The sequence below is a fragment of the Mobula birostris genome, chromosome 10 (assembly GCF_030028105.1).
Source record: "Mobula birostris isolate sMobBir1 chromosome 10, sMobBir1.hap1, whole genome shotgun sequence".
NCBI lineage: Eukaryota > Metazoa > Chordata > Chondrichthyes > Myliobatiformes > Myliobatidae > Mobula > Mobula birostris.
Window position 1 is genome coordinate 39,644,691 of NC_092379.1, and position 19,360 is coordinate 39,664,050.

Below are 19,360 nucleotides of genomic sequence, written 5' to 3' on the forward strand. Positions count from 1 at the left end.
GGGTGGTGAATATGTGGAATTCTGTGCCACAGGTGGCTGTGGAGGACAAGTCATTGGGTATATTTAAGGCAGAGATTGATAGGTTCTTGATAGGTTCATGGCATCAAAGGTTACTGGGAGAAGACTGGGGAGTGGGGCAGAGGAGGGGAAAAAAGGATCAGCCATGATTGAAAGACAAATTGATAAGACTCTTGATTAATCGCAGCATGGAAGGATACAGGGAGAAGGCAGGATATTGGGGCTGAGAGGGGAAAATGGATCGATGGGCCAAATAGCCTAACTCTGCACCTATATCTTATGGAACTATTCAAACAACAACTGTGCCCACGTTTCAGTTTAGAATTGCAGGCATCACAGGGGCTCCAAGAAAACGTTTCTGAATTGCTATTTTCTGTAATACAAAGCCACGCCATCTCAGCGTTCTTCACGAAAAACTGCTAAGAGTTTGTGTTATTTTATATACAGCCCCCACCCACACATGAGCAAATTGGATTCCTGACGTAAATGCTTTAAGAATTCTCTGCCTGTACTCGCAGGTAATTTTACACAAAAAGAAAACAGTTTTGAAAGGAGTATCAATACAAAAAGAACGTACACACTCTATATGCAACATACTGACGCTGGAATGTCTAATTTGGAACCACTGCAAACAATAAAGTAAAACATGGAACAGTACAGTACAGAAACAGGCCATTCGGCCCACAATGTTGTGCTGAACCAGCTAAAAACAAAATCAAAAACCACCAAGACCTAATCCCTCCTACCTACACAATGTCCATCTCCCTCCATCGTTCTCATACCCTTGTGCCTATCCAAAAGTCTCTGAAAAGCATCTACCATCATACCAGTCAATGTATTCCAGGCATCCACCACTCTGGTGGTAAAAAAACTTACCCCTCACATCCCCCTTGAACCTACCTACCCACTCTCACCTTTAATGCATACCTCTGGTATTAGACATTTAAATCCTGGGAAACAGATACTCCTCTCTACTTTATCTATGCACATGCTTCTCATAGTCTTACAAACCTCTAGCAGATCTCCCCTCGGCCTCCAGCGCTTTAGAGAAAACAACATAAGTTTATCCAGCTCTCATGATCACATGTCCTCTAAACCAGGCAACATTCTGGCGAACCTCTTCCGCATCGACCCCAAAGCCCCAACATCTTTCCTACAGTGGGACAATCAGAACTGCATGCAATACTCCAGACGTGGCCCACCCAGAGTCTGATAAAGTTGCAGCACTTCCTCTAAAGCAGGCAGCATCCTGGTTAAACCTCATTGATCGAGCTACTTTGGTGGTTTCATAAATTGATTTCATTGTTTTAATTCTGAATTGTCCTATGATGAACTGATCACTGAAAATCATTTTAATTTGATCTATTCCCTGTAATAGCCTGAGGCTCTCGTTATTTAATTTCAGAATCTTGTTCCCCATTACGGGTATTTAAAAACAATACAAGTATGTTATTTTAAATAAATATTTAATGCATAGGACCATTGCATCTGGGCATTAAAATCTGTGTTTTGTTTCCCCCGGTTGGGCTCATGTTGAACGTATATTTGGTCAATACAGAGCAGAGGTTTCAGTGTTCGGGGGACGGTATCAGTCCGTGTCGGTTTTCCAACAGGCTGCGCGGGTGAACCTGGATCAGGGGTAGAGTAACTACACTTCACTGAAGCAATTCTCAATGATACACCCCTCCAATATTTCAACCAGGTCCTGAAGAAGGGTCTCGGCCAGAAACATCGACCGCTTACTCTTTTCCACAGACGCTGCCTGAGCTGCTGAGTTTCTCCAGCGTTTTGTGAGAGTTGCTTTGGATTTCCAGCATCTGCAGACTTTCTCGTGCCTACAAATATGTTGGGGTGGCACAAAGCCTCATCTGCCTCAAAGATTTTATTGCAAACAATAAAAGCAGAGAGGGTTCTGTATGTGTCCATTTACCCCTCATTCATGCAACCCATCATAACAAAGAAAGATTACACGGCCATTGCCGGGTTTGGAGGACCTGAGTTATATGGAAAGATTGAATATGTTAGGACTTCTTTTTAACTTGGAACATAGAAGATTGCAAAGAGATATGACAGAAGGAGACAAGATTATGAGGGGTTTAGATAGGGTAAATGCAAGCAGTCATTGTCCACTGAGGTTGGATGAGACTGCAGCTAGAGGTCATGGGTTAAGGGTGAAAGGTGAAATGTTTAAGGGGAACATGTGCTGAACTTTTCTATGACTCATTATTAAGTCATTTACTTTATCATTGCCTGTGGTACCCTGCTGCTTTGAGAATCATCTTCTGGAAATTAACCTTTATTAAGACAGTAATACCACTTCAATGGCATTAACCGCGTGTCCGTCTTGTGCAGTGCTTTGTAAATGTACGACCGCTCTTACCAGCAAACAGTGAACATACTCCGGTCCGCCAACGAGCACCGTGAAGCTCCCTAGTTGCTCCGCTAATGCCAGCAGTGCCTCGTCTTCATCGAAAATGGTGTCTGCATCGAGACGAGAAATCAGTGGCAAGGCGACTCTGAGAGGCAGCCCAACCACACGCAGCTTTGTACCTACCAGTCAGAAGTGGGAGCAGCTCATTCCGGGTACGCTCTACCCCCAAGGCCAAGGCAGTTGTGGACAGTTGCTTTATGTTGTTCAACCGTGACTGGGGAAAGGAATGAAATTGATCAATGCCATCCAACCCTGAACAGAATTCTGGAAAAAAAAAGGTATTTTGCTTAAACTATGCTGCAATCAAAAATACACCACTGTAACAATTGTTGTAACAATTAAATGCAGGTAATGGCGAACAGAACAGAAACCCATAGCAGAAACCATTACTTCCAGAGCAGAGTGAGGTTATTGTTGTGATAGAAAGATTGGATCTCATGATTTAGCGATTCAATCCATTTCTTGCTTGGGCATTGTTGTGTTTGTGGCCGGGTTACACAATAAAACGATAAATAAAAATGCTGGAGACTGGAGCCAAGTTAACAGGGTTTTTCTCACTGACGGAACCCGAACTGAACACAGATATACAGATCAATACGCGCCTAATAGCGCATGCTCAATAACGCGTTACTACGACATAAAATAGTCCCATGTTATACAGTCGGCTATATGGTACAGGCATAATTCATTAGTACAGTTGATGAGGTTGAGTAATAACACTGGCCACTCCACTGGGCACCGCACAACATTATTCTCATCAGCACAAGTCCCGAGCCCAGTCATTAAATGGTTTCTCTTTCTACAGATGCCGAGCCTCTGCTTTGGACACCCATTTCCATGAATACAGGACCATAATTCACTGAAAGTGGTACCATGGGTAAATATGGTCATGAAGAAAGCTTCTGGCACCTTGGCCTTCGTAAATCAAGGTAAGTTTGGATGTTATGTTGAAATTCTATAAGACAGTAGTAAGACCTAATTTGGAGTGTTGCGTGCACTTCCAGCTGCCTACCCACAGGAAAGATGTCAGTAAAGTTGAAAGAGTACAGAGAAGGTTTATAAGGATGGTGCCAGGACTGGAGGACCTGAGTTATGAGGGAAGATTGAATAGGTTAGGCCCTTATTGCTTGGAACATAGAAGATTGAGAGGAGATTTGACAGAGGTATGAGGGATCTAGGGTAAATGCAAGCAGACTTTTTCCACTGAGGTTGGGTGAGACTACAACCAGAGGCCATGGTTTAAGGGTGAAAGGTGAGAGGTTTAAGGGGAACATGAGGGGGAATTTCTTCACTCAGAAGGTGGTGAGAGTGTGGAATGAGCTGCCAGCACAAGTAGTGGATGCGAGCTCGATTGAATTGACTTTATTACCAACATCCTTCATATACACGAGTAAAAATCTTTATGTTACGTCTCCGTCTAAATGTGCAATTTATAATAAATAGTATGTATGTATGGCTCTCAGTAATGTTAACTGCTAAGGCTATTAAAATGGCTTCTCTGTAATGTTAACTGTTAAGGCGAATGTAATGTCTTCCCTGCAATGCTAACTGCTGATGTAATGGTTTCCCTGTAGCTGTGATGTTTGGGTTATAACTACAGATAACAGGGAACTAACCAATGGGAGACATGTTATTCTATCTTGTATGTTTGGAAACCGAGTTGGTACACAGGCTTTCTGGTGAGGCGAGGGAAGAGGAAGGACAAGTGTGGGGAGCGCTCGGTGGTCACAGGACGGCGTATATGGGAATTCGATGGTCCGGAGGTTGCTGGCGGTTCTGCGGAGGTCGTTTATGAAAGAACACCAGATGCGTGAGCTCCAACAATTTTTGTGCACGAATTGATAATTTTAAGAGCGGCGCCTTTGTCTCTTATAACTGGGGAGAGACAACCTAATGCACTATTGATTGCTCCATTTATTTAATATTAGTACAGTGTTTTCTGATTAGGAACCTTGGGAATTTCTGTGATTGAGAAAATATGTCCTTTGATTTATACAGTTTTTGATAGTTTGTGTTTTGTCCTCCAGCATGGCTCTATATTCTTCTGCCTTTAAATGTTTCTCTGTCTCATTTTCTTTATGAGAATTCCTAATTCTCAGCAATTTAAGAATTTATCTTAAAGATTGTTTCTAAATATTGTGTACCTTAGAAGTAGAGTAAAAAGAAGATGTGTTTCAGTTTAATTCTTTCCCACTAATCAGCCTCCCTTGGAGAACCTGGCAACGGTGGAAAAATCGGTAGTACGAGATAAAGCCATCGATTCACTGCGAGCCATCTCCCACGAGCACTCTCCTGCAGACCTAGAAGTCCACTTTGTGCCACTGGTCAAGCGCCTGACTTGTGGTGACTGGTTCACGTCCAGGACTTCGGCATGCAGCCTTTTCAGCGTCTGCTACCCTCGGGTATCCAGTTCTGTAAAGGCCGAGCTGCGTCAGTAAGTACTTTCCTCCCTTGGAATGCTGGAGATGAACATGATTGAAGTTAGCTAGGAATATTACAGTATTATTGTAGAAAATCTACATCCTGTAGTATCGCTCATTATGTACCGTGTGGTATGGTGTGGGCGATCGTGGGTCTTTCCGTGGACACGATTGTTCTTGGCGAAGTTTTCTACAGAAGTGGTTTGCCATCGCCTTCTTTCTGGGCAGCGTGTGTCTTTACAAGACAGGTGACCCCCAGCCCATTATCAATACGCTTCCGAGACTGTCTGACTGGTGTCAGTGTCAGGAGTTGAGATCTGCACCTGCTGCTCATACAACCGTCCACCACCTGCTCCCACGGCTTCACGTAGTCCTGATCGGGGAGGCTAAGCGGGTGCTACACCTTGCCCTAGGGTGACCTGCAGGCTAGTGGAGGGAAGGAGTGCCTTACACCTCCTTTGGCAGGGACGTATTTCCTTCCTGCCACCCAATTTCAGTATAATTTGGTTTTATTGGCGATAAGATGCTACCACCATGGTGGACAGGACCTTGTTTTAACTGAGTGGGTAGAAGTTTCTAGTTTAGAGAATAATCAGCCCCAAAATAGCACAGAAAGTGTGGCATTTTTGTTTTTAATGACATAAACTGAAGGTTTTTTGTGTGTTTTTAGTGAGGAAGGAGCAAAAGCCGAGGTGCATCATAGTGGAGTGGTGCTCATCGCTTACTCTCGGCTGTGGGGTTGAAGTGGCCTTGTCATTTACAAAGGCGTGCTCTTTTTGAGAGCCGTGTCTTGTCAAGCCTGTTGCTCTGCTTCAGGGCCATTTTGATTAATCTGGCGCGCAGAGGATTTCACTTGTTCGGAGGTGTTTGAGTTTTGTCGGACGAGAAGGTTGCTTTGGTAACTGTGTGCCCCTGCAGTCCACAACCAATGGCTCTGTTCTGCTCCAAGTGCGGGAGTCCCACATCTGGGGTTCACTTCCAGCCGCTTTACTCCCTGAATTAAAATTTTTTGTGGTGTCATTTGTGTAAACTTTCAGACACAGTCAGTTGTTTCAGAAAAAGAGAGGGCTGTATGGTGGGGAAATTCTAGGCAGCTTCTAGAGTAGGTTACGTGGTCAGCACAACATTGTGGGCTGAAGGGTCTGTAATGTGCAGTAAATTTCTATATTCTGTTGCTATCTTGAAGTATTTCTCAGGATAAAATCTGAATACCACAAATATTGGATTTTTGGGTGGTGTGGTGGAGATGCGTCTCTACCAAAGGAGGTGTAAGGCTTCCTTCTGCTGGTCTGCAGGCCACCCTTGGGCAAGGTGTAGCTCCTGCTTCGATACCATCGACCCCTCCCCACCGCCCCCGCCCCGATCAGGGTCAGGTGAAGCCATGGGATCAGGTGGTGGATGAGCAGCCGGTGCAGACCACAAGTCCCGGTTATGCGACACCTGACGCCAGGTAGACAGTTTCTGAAGTGTATTGATAATGGGCTGGGGGTCACCCACCTTCTAAAGACACACACTGCCCAGAAGGCGGAAATGTCAAACCACTTCTGTAGAAAACTTTACGGAGAACAATCAGGGTCATGGAAAGACTGTGACCACCCATAGCATATGACGCAGCACATAATGATGATGGGTTTAGCAAAATATTTTACTAGCTTCTGACTTAGAAACATTAATTGCAAAAATGTCAATTTTTAGTGCTTGTATTTCTGCTTGCGAATTGTTAAGTTCTGCATCAATGGGCGACTACTCCTATGTGACCTTTAATTTTATTTTTTCTGCAGACTTTTCCACAGCTTGTGCTCAGATGACACACCAGTGGTCCGCCAGGCAGCAGCATCAAAGTTGGGTGAATTTGCAAAGGTTGTGGAGCTGGAGTTTTTGAAAAGTGACATTATACCCCTCTTCACTTCCCTGGCTTCTGATGAGCAGGTATGTAGTTGTAGAGCAGACACTGGGGTGGCAGCGGGAAGTCAAGTTGAAGTGGGTGGCCATTGGGATACCCCGGCTGTCTCAGTGGACCCAGAGAAGGTGCTCGATGAAGAAGCGCACCCCCCCACCCCCAACCCCATCTGTGTTGGTCCTCCGATGTCGAGGAGGCCACGGCAGGAGTTCCAGATACAGCGAATAGCCCCGAGAGGAAAGCACCGCTTCGCCTGCAAGAACTGTTTGCAGCCCTGAACGGAGGCAAATGGGCGAGTGTAGACCTTGTCTTGCTTTCGGGGAGAGCGGCGAGGATGAATGAGTGGCGTGGAACCCTGAAGGGTGGGGTGGGTGAAGGGGGGTGTGATTAGTGGCAGAGACCCCTTGCAGATAGCGGAGGATTGAGATTAGTCTAGGAGTCTATTGTGGGTGGTGGGGGCTACAGACACTGCTGCGCTGGAAAGGCTTGTGGGGTGGGAATGCAGGTGACGTGGATGAAGGAAGCGTGGATTATAGTGAAGAAAGGTGATCTTATTCCCCATGGCTTGTCATGATTTATCTTGCTGAAGCTGCTGCTGTCACCTTGGCTTTAAGTCACATGTGTATCAATTGCTTGTACTGAGGAGCCTCTGTATCCCACACGTCATGGCAGTGTGTGAAATAACGGAGAGCACTTGGCTCGTTCCGGTAACAGGCTGTCTGTCATTCTGCTCACTGGAGCAATTGCATGATTTCACACCTCCCCCCCAACATTACCGCTTGCATTTTACTGTATGGATGAGCTGGAAGTGGGAAAGATTAGTACGGATGGTGTGTCCGTGGCAAAGAACTGAGTTGCATCCGGTTAATACGTCCATGTACTCAATATGCTACGCCTTGTTAATGCCACTTCCTGCTTGCAAAGTTTCTGTTGTCGTAGTCTGCACCATCTGTTCACCTTTGTAACCGGGGTTCACAACCCTCTTTTACGCCATCGACCCCCTACCATCAACCGAGGGGCCCCAGGTTGGGAGCCTCTGCTTTATAAAGTTCCTTTGTCCACAGCAGATGGAAGCAGTGCCTGTCAATCTATCGGCATGATTACACCATTCCAGTACTCCAGCTGGAGATGCTCCTCCAAGAAGGTGGTTATCTTGAGGCTTTTGCCTGAAGAGTGAACTGTTTAATCAGTGTGTGTCCTTTCATATTCCTCCAACCTAAAGTATCCCGGGCAAAAGGCTTGACGCAGTCCGCAGTATCCTCGTGTACTAAGGAGCCAGAGTCGTACAGAAATGGTACGCTGAAGGGGAGCTGGGATGGACACTTTAACCCTCACCTAGCTTCTGGTTAACGGTTGGACGTGTGCTCCTTGGTGTTGAGTAAGCTTCTCTTCTGGTTACTGTCCTGTGACTCCTGGAAATAAACCTTCACATCTGTAGCCAAAGAGATGTTCACACTTGTTCCAGGTTCAGACCCCACCAATGATGGCTAGCATATGAAAACAAGGATGCAATGTTCACATTTTATAAGGCTTCACTTGGAATATTGAAGGTAGTTTTGGGCCCCTTATCTAACAAAGGGTGTGCCAAGACAGGAGTGGGTTCAAAGGAGGGTCACGAAACTGATTCCAGGATTGAAAGGCTTGTCGTACGAGGAGCATTCGATGGCTCTGTGCCTGTACTCATTTGAATTCAGAAGAATGAGGGGGAGGAATCTCATTGCAACCTGTCAAATACTGAAAGGCCTCTAGAGTGGATATGGGGAGGATGTTTTCTATGGTGGGACAGCCTAAGACCAGAGGAAGCAATCTCAGAACAGAGGTTTGTCCATTTAGAATGGAGATGAGGAAGGATTTCCTTATCCAGAGAATCTGTGGAATTCATTGTCACAGAGGAGAAGTCATTGGGTATCTTCAGGGCAGAGAGGTTGATAGATTCTTGATTAGTCAGGGCATGAGAAGTGACCTGGTTGAAGCGTATAAGACGATGAGAGGCATTAATCGTGTGGATAGCCGGCGGCTTTTTCCCAGGGCTGAAATGGCTAACATGAGGGGGCATAGTTTTAAGGTGCTTGAAAGTAGGTATAAGGGGGACGTCAGAGGGAATTTTCTCAACTAGAGCGTGCTGGGTGTGTGGAATGCACTGACAACAAAGGTGGTAGAGATGGATACAGTAGGGTATTTTAAGAGACTCTTAGATAGGTACATGGAGCTTAGAAAAATAGAGGGCTATGTGGTAGGGAAATTCTAGGCAGTTTCTCGAGTAGGTTATTTGGTCGACGCAACTTTGGGGCCGGATGGCCTGTAAAGTGCTGTAGATTTCCGTGTTTCTATGAAGGGATATGGGGAGAGGGCAGGAGATTGGGCTGAAGGCGAAATGGATCAACCATGATGAAATGGCAGGGCAGACTCGATGGGCCAAATGGCCTAATTCAGCTCCTATATCCTACGGTGAAAAGTGACCACTTGGGTGATTAGCTTGGAGATTCACTCAGCAGAGAGTGGTGCTTCAAGAGCAGGAGAAAGAAAATTGATTCATCAATAAATTTTGCTCTGTCATGACATTTGCTAATATACTGATCCAAGGAATGCTTCCATCAAAGGTTGCATGTTGATACACTCCAGTACTTGTATCCTGGGAAGATTCCAGCACACATTGCAAAGTAATGAATCCTGTTGCTACTTTCTAGGTGATCTGACGGATATCATCCGGGAATCAATTGTTATATTGTCAGTATTTATTTTTATGATTTTTTTGATGAGATTAGTTCTTCCTAATGTTAACTTCAGTAAATTAATTTTGTTTTTTAATGAAGAACCAGCTCAAACCCGGTTTGAACATCTTTTTCACAGGATTCAGTGAGGCTGTTGGCAGTTCAGGCTTGTGTGAGCATAGCCCAGCTGCTGCCCCAGGAAGACCTGGAAGTGTTGGTGATGCCGACCCTCCGGCAGGCAGTGGACGATGAATCCTGGCGTGTTCACTATGTGGTAGCAGACAAATTTTCTGAGGTACGTGTTATTGCTAAAGCACAAAGTGCATCTCTTTGGTATGATGATATGGTGCATTTATGTTTTAAAGCTAGTCTTTAAGTTTTCTGTTCCAGCTGGAATCCCTTCTGATTCTGTCAAGAGTCATGAAAACATGATTAGTTCCTCTAATATAGTTTTAAAAAATCATTAAATCAAGCACCTGCGTATTTTTAATATAAAAAGCTAATTGACTGACATGCCAAAAGGTGCTGAGATTTCTTACCAGACTCATTTAATTAGCCTGTTTTTAAACATGGATCTGAAATAGAACAAAGTCGGTCTGAATTGAGCTCAGATCTTTTTCAGTGTATCTGAAGGATAATCCTGTGACAGGGGTTTAGAACAAACTTGTTGGCATAGTGCCAGGGATCTGGGGATTCAGCACGTGCACAGGTTGATGACACTGATATTTTTCACTTTTGACTGGAGGAAATCAAGGGGAACTTCAGTTCTGTTTAAAAATGAGGCGAAAGGTCGAAAAGCCAGGACGATCCTCAGAGACTTTGCCACTCAGGAACTTGAAACTACTCACCCTTTCCACAGTCCCCTTGATTAGGACTGACGTGTGTTCCCTTGACTTCCCCTTCTTGACGTCCACAATCAGTTCCTTGGTCTTACTGTCGTTGTGGTAAATTTTGTGATGTAGTGCATTAATTAAATGCTGCTTAAAACTTTTGATGGACTGGACCTTGCTGGTTCCTTCCCACTGCTGACTTCACACAGACCGGGTATGGGGTAGGGAGGTTGTGATTCAACTTCACCTTCCTCTGGTCCACAATCAGTTCCTTGGTCTTACTGACAAAGTGCCAGATTGTTGCCACACCACTCAACCAGCTGATCTATCTCACTCCTCTTCGGCTCCTTGTCACCATCTGAAATTCTGCCAACAATAGTTGTGTCATCGGCAGATTTATAGCCCTTAAGAGCAGTCTCGGCCCGAAACATGGACTGCTTATTTCATTTCCATAGATGCTGCCTGGCCTGCTGAGGTCCTCCAGTATTTTGTGCTGGGTTTCCAGCATCTGCAGAATCTCCTGTGTGTTTATGTTTTTTGAACCAGATGGTCTTTGTTCTCAGTATAAAACTTGTTGCCTCAGGCTTCCTCCTGGTGCTCCGGTTTCCTCGCACAGTCCAAAAGCATTCCGGTTAGTATGTTAAAGGGTCATTGTAGATTGTTGCACAAGTTGGTGGCTTACTGGCGGTGCAGTTTGAAGGGCCGGAACAGCTTGTTCTGTTCTGTGTCTCCAATTAAATCTATGCCCTTTAGTCTTAGACTTTCCCAGCCTGGGAAAACACTCGGATCAACTGAAATCTCTGTGCTTTTCTCACCACAATGTAATACAAATCCTCAAAATAAAGGCACATTGCCTACACAGGTTAATTGCAAACAATAACAATCAGGTTAACATTATTTAACAATTAAGAAACATTATTTAATGATTAAGTAACATTATTTAGTTTTTTTGACGTGAGAAACTAGCTGATTACAATTGCTCACGTTGTTGTCTGTGTACCATACTTTCGGATTCAGAGCCATCAACGACAATATTTTCTCAACTTTGCCTTTCTTTAAAAATTTAAAATTCCTTCTCTTAAGGCCAGGAAATTCCGGTCCCACCCCAAAGCATTGAGATTAAATCTTTCTGTTCTGTATAAGTGTAAAATCTGTACTGAAGCAGCTGGTTTATCTGTGGATATTTTACCAAGGATAGATCATTACAGCTGTTTTACCTGGGTAACACTAAAGATTGCTGCTTCTAAATGGACACCATTTATCTAAACATTCCCTTTTTCTCCCCACTCATTTATTTCTTTACCAGAGCATGAGGTATCCACTCATTGATAAACATCTGAACACAATGGCAACATTTCTCTGGGTTTCTTTCCTCTTACCCCATGGCTTCACGTGACCCTGATTGGGGGGGTGGGGTTGGCTAAGCAGGTGCTACACCTTGCCCAAGGGTGACCTGCAGGCTAGCGGAGGGAAGGAACGCCTTACACCTCTCTTGGTAGAGATGTATTTCCACCCTGCCACCCATGATAAAATTACATAATTCAAAACTGTAAACCTGATCGAAAATTAAAGCAAATTACAGATGGACCAGTGTTGAAAAGCACACAGAAAACACAGCCATTTTGTCATCTTAGGATTGTTACCCTTGGAACAGGCAAAGACGTTATATTGTCTGTCTTTATACGATAACTAACCCGTGTTCAAAAATAAGCTCCATATAAGGTAACACACAAAAATGCTGGAAGAACTCAGCAGGTCAGGCTGCATCTAATGAAGTGAATAAACAGTCGGTCTTTTGCGCCAAGACCCCTCATCAGGACCAGAAAGGAAGGGGGAAGATGCCAGAATAAGAACGTGGGGGGCGGGGGGCGGGGGGTGTGGAGGAGAAGGGGAATATTCTAGAAAGTGATAGTTGAAGGAAAGTTCGTGGGAAAGGGTTCACACAAAATGCAGGGGGAACTCAGCAGATCAGACTGCATCTATGGAAGTGAATAAGCAGTGGATGTTTTGGGCCAAGACCTTTCATCAGGACTGGAAAGGAAGGGGAAATATGCCAGAACAAGATAAAGGTTGCCAGAGCACTTGTGAAATTGGCACCAACCCATTATTGGAAAACAATTGCATTAGAACGGTACGGAGTTTATTGTATTTATAATGTTCTGCTATCATTGCTAATGACAGACCACAACAGAAGGCACTTTCTATGCTCAAGACCACATATAAACTAATCTTGCAATGAAGTCCATAGCTAAAGTACAGTTCAGATTTTCAATTTTGAAGTTCATATTTTCAGAGTACATACCTGTCACCACGTACAACCCTGAGATTCATTTTCCTGTGGGCATAGCAATTTCTATAGAATAGTAACTGTAAACAGGATCAATAAAAGATAAAGTACAAATGCAAATATAAATAAATAGCAATAAATAACAAGAGTATGAAATAAAAAGATAAAGAGTAATTAAAGTAAGATCATTGCTTGTGAGAACATCTCAATTGATTAAGTGTACTTATCCCCTGCAGTTCAAGAGCCTGATGGTTGAAGGGTAGTAACTGTTCTTGAACCTGGTGGTGCGGGTCCTGAGGCTCCTGCACCTTCTACCTGATGGTTGAGGGGTAATAGCTGTTCTCGAGCCTGGTGGTGTGGGTCCTGAGGCTCCTGCACCTTCTACCTGATGGTTGAGGGGTAGTAACTGTTCTTGAACCTGGTGGTGTGGGTCCTGAGGGTTCTGTACCTTCTACCTGATGGCAGCAGCGAGACGAGTGTGGAAAAGAAAGATGGTGATGTCTTTGTGATTCCTCTGTTCACGTGTTAATGCACAGATTGCTGCTATTGAAACCCGCTCTATCTTTGTTACTCATTTGGTTTCTCTTGCCTTTAAGGCTTCAGAAAACCGTGGGTCCTGAAATTGCGGAAAATGATCTGGTTCCTGCTTTCCAAAACCTGTTGAAAGATTGTGAGGCTGAAGTGCGAGCAGCTGGGGCAAACAAAGTTAAAGGTTGGTTGGGAATTCTCATTCTTGTCTTTTCCATCCGGTTTAAGATGTTGTTGGTAAAGCACAGTGACAACTTTCTGGCAGCAGAAACAACTATCAATTACTTTAGTAATAGACTCTCGTTCTGGGCAATGACACTGCAATCTGTGCCTGTAACAATCCTAGTGGAGACGAGGCCTTTGATCCAGCTGTACAACCTGGCATTTTGCAGTGCAGTCCTGAACATTATTTGCTTCCGTTTCTTGTCTGCACAATTTGGCTTTTTTTCCTGCGCATTGTGTGATTGATGGTTTTCTGTTTTTAATGGGTTCTGTTGGGTTCCTTTGCTTTGTGGCTGCCTGTAAGAAGACAAATGTCAAGGTTGTGTATAGTACGCATGGTGGTTGCACATTTTGTCCGACGATGACAGGAAACCTGTGCGGGAGAGTTTTTAAAATGGAAAAGCCTTTGCACTGTGGCAGTTCCACTCTCTTGGCCTCAGAAGTCCGGGTCCAGTGGTATGAACAAGCGCCAGAAGAAACAGGAGTCTTCTTGTTTGCAGTGGATGACCAGGATGCTTTCTGTGTCTTTTCATGCCCCTCGTTCTCCGCAGAGCGATGCAGAGCCACCTTCCTGGCCGTTGGGTTTTACTGTAGATCGCACCCGCCCAGTCCGCTGAGGCTGACTTTGCGTGCTAGGACTGGCTTGTCCCAATCTCACTGGAGTATGAGACTGCTGTCACGTGCAAATGGCTGCTTGCAGCCACAGGGGAGAGATGAGTGTCCGGTGGGGAGCAAAGGTTAGTGAGCTGCCCCGGAATGGACACGACAAGCCCCTTCACCAGAGGTGCGACCCCTTCCCTGGACACCCCTGAACTTTGAACTCCTGTGAAAGATGTAAACAAGGTTGAAAGAATGCAGAGAAAATGTATAAAGATGTTGCCTGGTCTGGAGGACCTGACTTAGAAGGAAAGATTGAATAGGTTAGGACTGTATTCTTCAGAATGCAGAAGATTGAGAGGAGATTTGATGGAGGTACAATATTATGGGGGGGGTATAGATGGGATAAATGCAAGCAGGTTTTTTCCACTGTGGTTGGGTTGGACTACAACCAGAGGTCATGGGTTAAGAGCGAAAGGTGACAAGTTTAAGGGGAACATGAGGGGAAACTTCTTCACACAGAGGGTCATGAGAGTGGAACAAGCTGCCAGCACAAGTGGACCATGCAGTTTTGATTTCAATATTTAAGAGAAGTTTGAATAGGTGCATGGATAGTAGGGATATGGGGGTGGTGGTGGTGTTATGGACCTGGTGCAGGCAGATGGGAGTAGCAGGCTCCCCCTCTCCACGCATCTGATGAATCCAAAGAATTGGCAGAGACCGATACAGTTTGGTACCAGTGGCGTCGCAGGGGTTGACAGCGTTGAACTCAACGTAGGACTGCCTCGGAGAATCCGGCTCTGGATTTTTCCCTCTGGGTTTACTCCTGTGAGTGGGTATAGCCGCAAGGCATTGGAGGTTTGAGCTCAGAGTCTTCCTTCTCCTAGATGAGCTGCCAACCATGAGCCCCATCTGACCAAAGTGACCAGTTTTAAAGCGTCAGTGACCTGCCTTCTGCTGTCAGTAAGCCACATGCAAAGGCCAGGAGCTGGACTTGGTGTGAGAGGCTGTTTGAGGTGCATGCCATGAGGAGCATTTAGTCTGTAGTGGGAGCTTGTCCCCATTACCGCCCCTGGCCATGACAACCTTAAGGAATCATTGACTGCCTAATAAGCTGCATCTTTTCTCATGTACGTGTCACTTGATCGGATCTTTCATCAGAGAAACTGGGGTGGATGTCGGGCCACCCAGCCACACCACTGTCCACCGATTGTGTCTGCAGAAGCGCATCATCACATAGAGAGATAAACTGGAACTAGAAACTAGAGCACATCATAAACCTGAATGAGTCGAAATCTACTTCGATTAAAGCATGCTCAGGTACCATCGGCCGACAGCATCGGGGGAGAGAGGGAGATTCACTTGAGCGTGAGGCCCTTCCTTTGATTCCCTACTTTCGAGTAAGCAAGCTAGTAGACAAAGGTAGAAATATTGTGATGTTGCTTCCCAGATGGACCCACTTCATCCACAAAATCTGGCTCCAATCGTGCGTTTTGAAAAGGAATGCATGAGTTATATTTAGCCTTTCAGATTGTGGTAGTTTAGTCATGGATAGTCATACCTTCATGCAAAGTGGAGCTGGCCGGGATAAGTATCGCAGCATCAGTCGTCTTGGCCTGGCCAGTTTCCATAAATCAAATGTTTCAAGTGAATTGTGATGTGCCTGCCAAAGTTCTTTGCCAGTCATCTTCAGTAGCTGGTACATTAATGCCAACTCATGGAGTTAATTTGCACCAGAACAACTTAGAGGAGGAGTGGGCCAATGTGATACCTCTGAATATCTATTTAGTAAGATTACAGTGCAGAATAGGTACACTAAGCCACGCTGCCCAGCTATCCCCCAATTCAATCCTGACCTAATCACGGGACGATTTACCAGTTAATGACCAGTTAACTTATGAAATGTGCACTCGAAGGAAACCCATACCGTCACAGGGAGACCGTACAGATGTGCCAGAATTGAACCTGTGCTGTCTGACTCTTGATGTTTACACTGTAGGTGCTGGCCTTGCTTTTCCTTGTGCGACTTAAATTGTGCTTCAGAATGTATGTTTTCTCTTGCCACTATCTTCTGAGAAGATAGAAATATTAAGGCAGATGCTTTTCAGCAATTGCTTAATCTGTTAAACTTTATTGATTTATCAGTGTGGTGAGAGTGTGGAACGAGCTGCCAGCGCAAGTGGTGCGTGCAAGCTCGATTTCAACGTTTAAGAGAAGTTTGGATGGGTACGTAGATGGTAGTGGTATTGAGGGCTATGGTCCAGATGCAGGTTGATGGGAGTAGGCAATTTAAATGGATCGGCACAGAATAGATGGGCTGAAGGACCTATTTCTGTGCTGTACTTTTCTCTGACTCCATTGTTTTGTTTGAGAATAACTCTCTAACGTGCAGTACTCTATCTTGCAGATTTCTGTGAAAACTTGCCAGTAGATTGCAGGGAGACTGTCATAATAAGTCACATCTTGCCGTATGTTAAGGTAATATGCCTTCTCAAATTCTTGGCTGGTTATACAGTCTATCTAAAATTAATGTAGCAACTCATCTCATTCACTTCAGGAAAAAGTCCCTCAGTATTTTGGGTGGGCCTGAAACGAGGATTCAGGCACCTTTTAATTCAAGTTTTATCACTCTGAACTGCTTGTAACTGGAAAAGCTCAATGTCCAAGCACAAGTCACATCTTGCCCCCTCTCCCGTCCCCTCTCCCGCCCCATCCCCCTCTCCCACTCCCTCCCCACCCCCCTCTCCCACTCCCTCCCCATCCCCCTCTCCCAAAGGGCTGAGTTCTGCGGAAGGGTTTTGGACAGAAATGTCGACTGTCCTTTTCTCCATAGGTGCTGCCTGGCCTGCTGAGTTCCTCCAGCATCTTGTGTGTGTTGCTGGTTTTTTAACATGGTGTTGGCTGCCTGGAGTGATGGGAGAGGCAGATATATCGGGGACTTTTAATGACGTTTAGATAAGCACACGAATGTGAGGAAAACGGAAGAATATGGACATCGTGTAGATAAGATTGCCCACTTGATTAGGAATTTAAGTATAACATTGTGGGTCATAGGGCCGCTTCTGTTCCATGATTTATATAAACTAGAATATCAAACTGTAAACAAAATTATTTAAGAATGATCCGTGACTGACCAGGTGGATCATAAGAACGTGGAGCAGGATGGCATCATGACTGAGATATCTAATGACAAACAAGAGAAAATCTGCAGATGCTGGAAATCCGAGCAACACACACAAAATGCTGAAGGGACTCAGCAGGCCAGGCAGCTTCTATGGGGAACAGTACAGTCGACGTTTCTGTAGGTGCTGCCTGGCCTGCTGAGTTCCTCCGGCATTTTGTGCGTGTTGACTGAGATTCCTGTCTGGGTTTTCATTTGATCATTTCATGGGATTGAATTCAAGAGCAGAGAGGTCATGCTGCAACTCTACAGGGTACTGGTGAGGCCGTACCTGGAGTGCTGTGTGCAGTTCTGGTCTCCATACTTGAGGAAGGATATATTGGCTTTGGAGGCAGTGCAGAGGAGGTTCACCAGGTTAATCTCAGAGATGAAGGGGTTAACCTATGAGGAGAGATTGAGTTGCCTCGGACTATACTCTCTGGAATTCAGAAGAATGAGAGGATATCTTAGGGAAACATACAAAATTTTGAAATGGATAGATAAGATAGAAGTAGGAAAGTTATTTCCATTGGTAGGTGAGACTAGAACTAGGGGACATTGCCTCAAGATTCAGGAGAGAAGATTTAGGACAGAGATGAGGAGAAACTGTTTTTCCCAGAGAGTGGTGAATCTGTGGAATTCTCTGGCCGGGAAAGCAGTGGAGGCTTCTTCACTAGATATATTTAAGATACAGTTATATACATTTTTAGATAGTAGGGGAATTAAGGGTTATGGGGAAAAGGCAGGTAGATGGAGCTGAGTTTAAGGACCGATCAGCCATGATCTTACTGAATGGCGGGGCAGGCTTGATGGGCCGGATGGCCTACTCCTGCTCCGATTTCTTATGTTTTTCTGAATCATGAATGGAATAACAACTGTTTCTTCCACCGGAGTCTCTCCAACTGTTCTTTTAGTTTGAGAGCTTTAGATAAGAGCAAATGTGCAATGCGTTCTTTAGAAGCAGTGATGTGAGCTGGTTTGTAATCTCAGTGCATATTGGATTAAAGGGCAATCGGTTAATGGTGTGATGGAGCTGTTATTTCTCCATCTTTCATGTTCCTTATTTATTTTGTTGTGAACTTAAACAAAACTGCTGCATGTGCAAATTCTGGATTTTTTAATTAATATGGAAATTTGCATTCTTTCATTATTTTTACAGAATTAAAATTATTTTTAAATATGTAAAAAAAAATCTCTCCCCTCCCCTCTCCTTCCTCAATTCCCCACTCTGAGCTTTTACTTCTCACCTGTCTATTACTTCTCCCTGGGTCCCCACCTCCTTCCACCTGTCCTGTGGTCCACTCTCTTCTCCTCTCCTCTCTCAGATTCTTTCTTCTCCAGCCATTGACGTTTCCCACCCACCTGTCTTCACCTAACACCTTCCAGCTGGCCTGCTTCCCCTCTCCTCACCTTTATATCCTAGCATCTTCCGCCTCCCTTTACAGTCCCGATAAAAGGCCTCGGCCTGAAACACCGACTGTTTACTCATTCCCATAGATGCTGCCTGAGCTGCTGAGTTCCTCCAGCGTTCTGGGTGAGTTGCTCTGGATTTTCAACGTCTGCAGACTTGATTCCCTTCATGTGCTACACCTCAGAAGATTCCCCAAATGTCGGAAATGCCTCGATTTTCCAGGCACAGCTGACAGATTCCAAGTGTACATCTTCAAATTGTCAGCTGTTAATTCAAGCCTTGAATTATTTGTTAGTTTGAAATGAAATCAAGAAAAAAGCCTGCCGAATCATGATTTGAACTGTTGTATAATTTAATAGTGATTAGTATTTTGCATGTATTTATGCCAAAGGTGCAGAAAGATTTCTCAAACGCAGAAATTCAAGTGTTTTTCTTTTGTGAAATGCAGCTTTTCACAAAATGACCGTTGTTTCCTCCCATGGCCCTCCCGAGGAGCTCGCCTGCACTCAGGGAGAGTGAACGGACAATAAAGGACAATTAAGACTCAGGAACAGAATTAGGCCACTCAGCCCATCGTGTCTGCTTCGCCATTCCATCATGGCTGGCTTATTACCCTCTCGGCCCCATTCTCCTGCCTTCTTCCCCGTAACCTTTAACACCCTGACTAATCAAGGACGGGTCAGCCTCCACGTTAAATATACCCAGTGACTCGTCCTCCACAGCCATCAGCGTTGATGGATTGCACAAATCCACCGCCCTTTCACTGAAGAAATTTCCTCTCAGCTCTGTTCTAAATGGACGTCCCTGTATTCTGAGGCAGTGCCCTCTGGTCACAGGAAACGTCC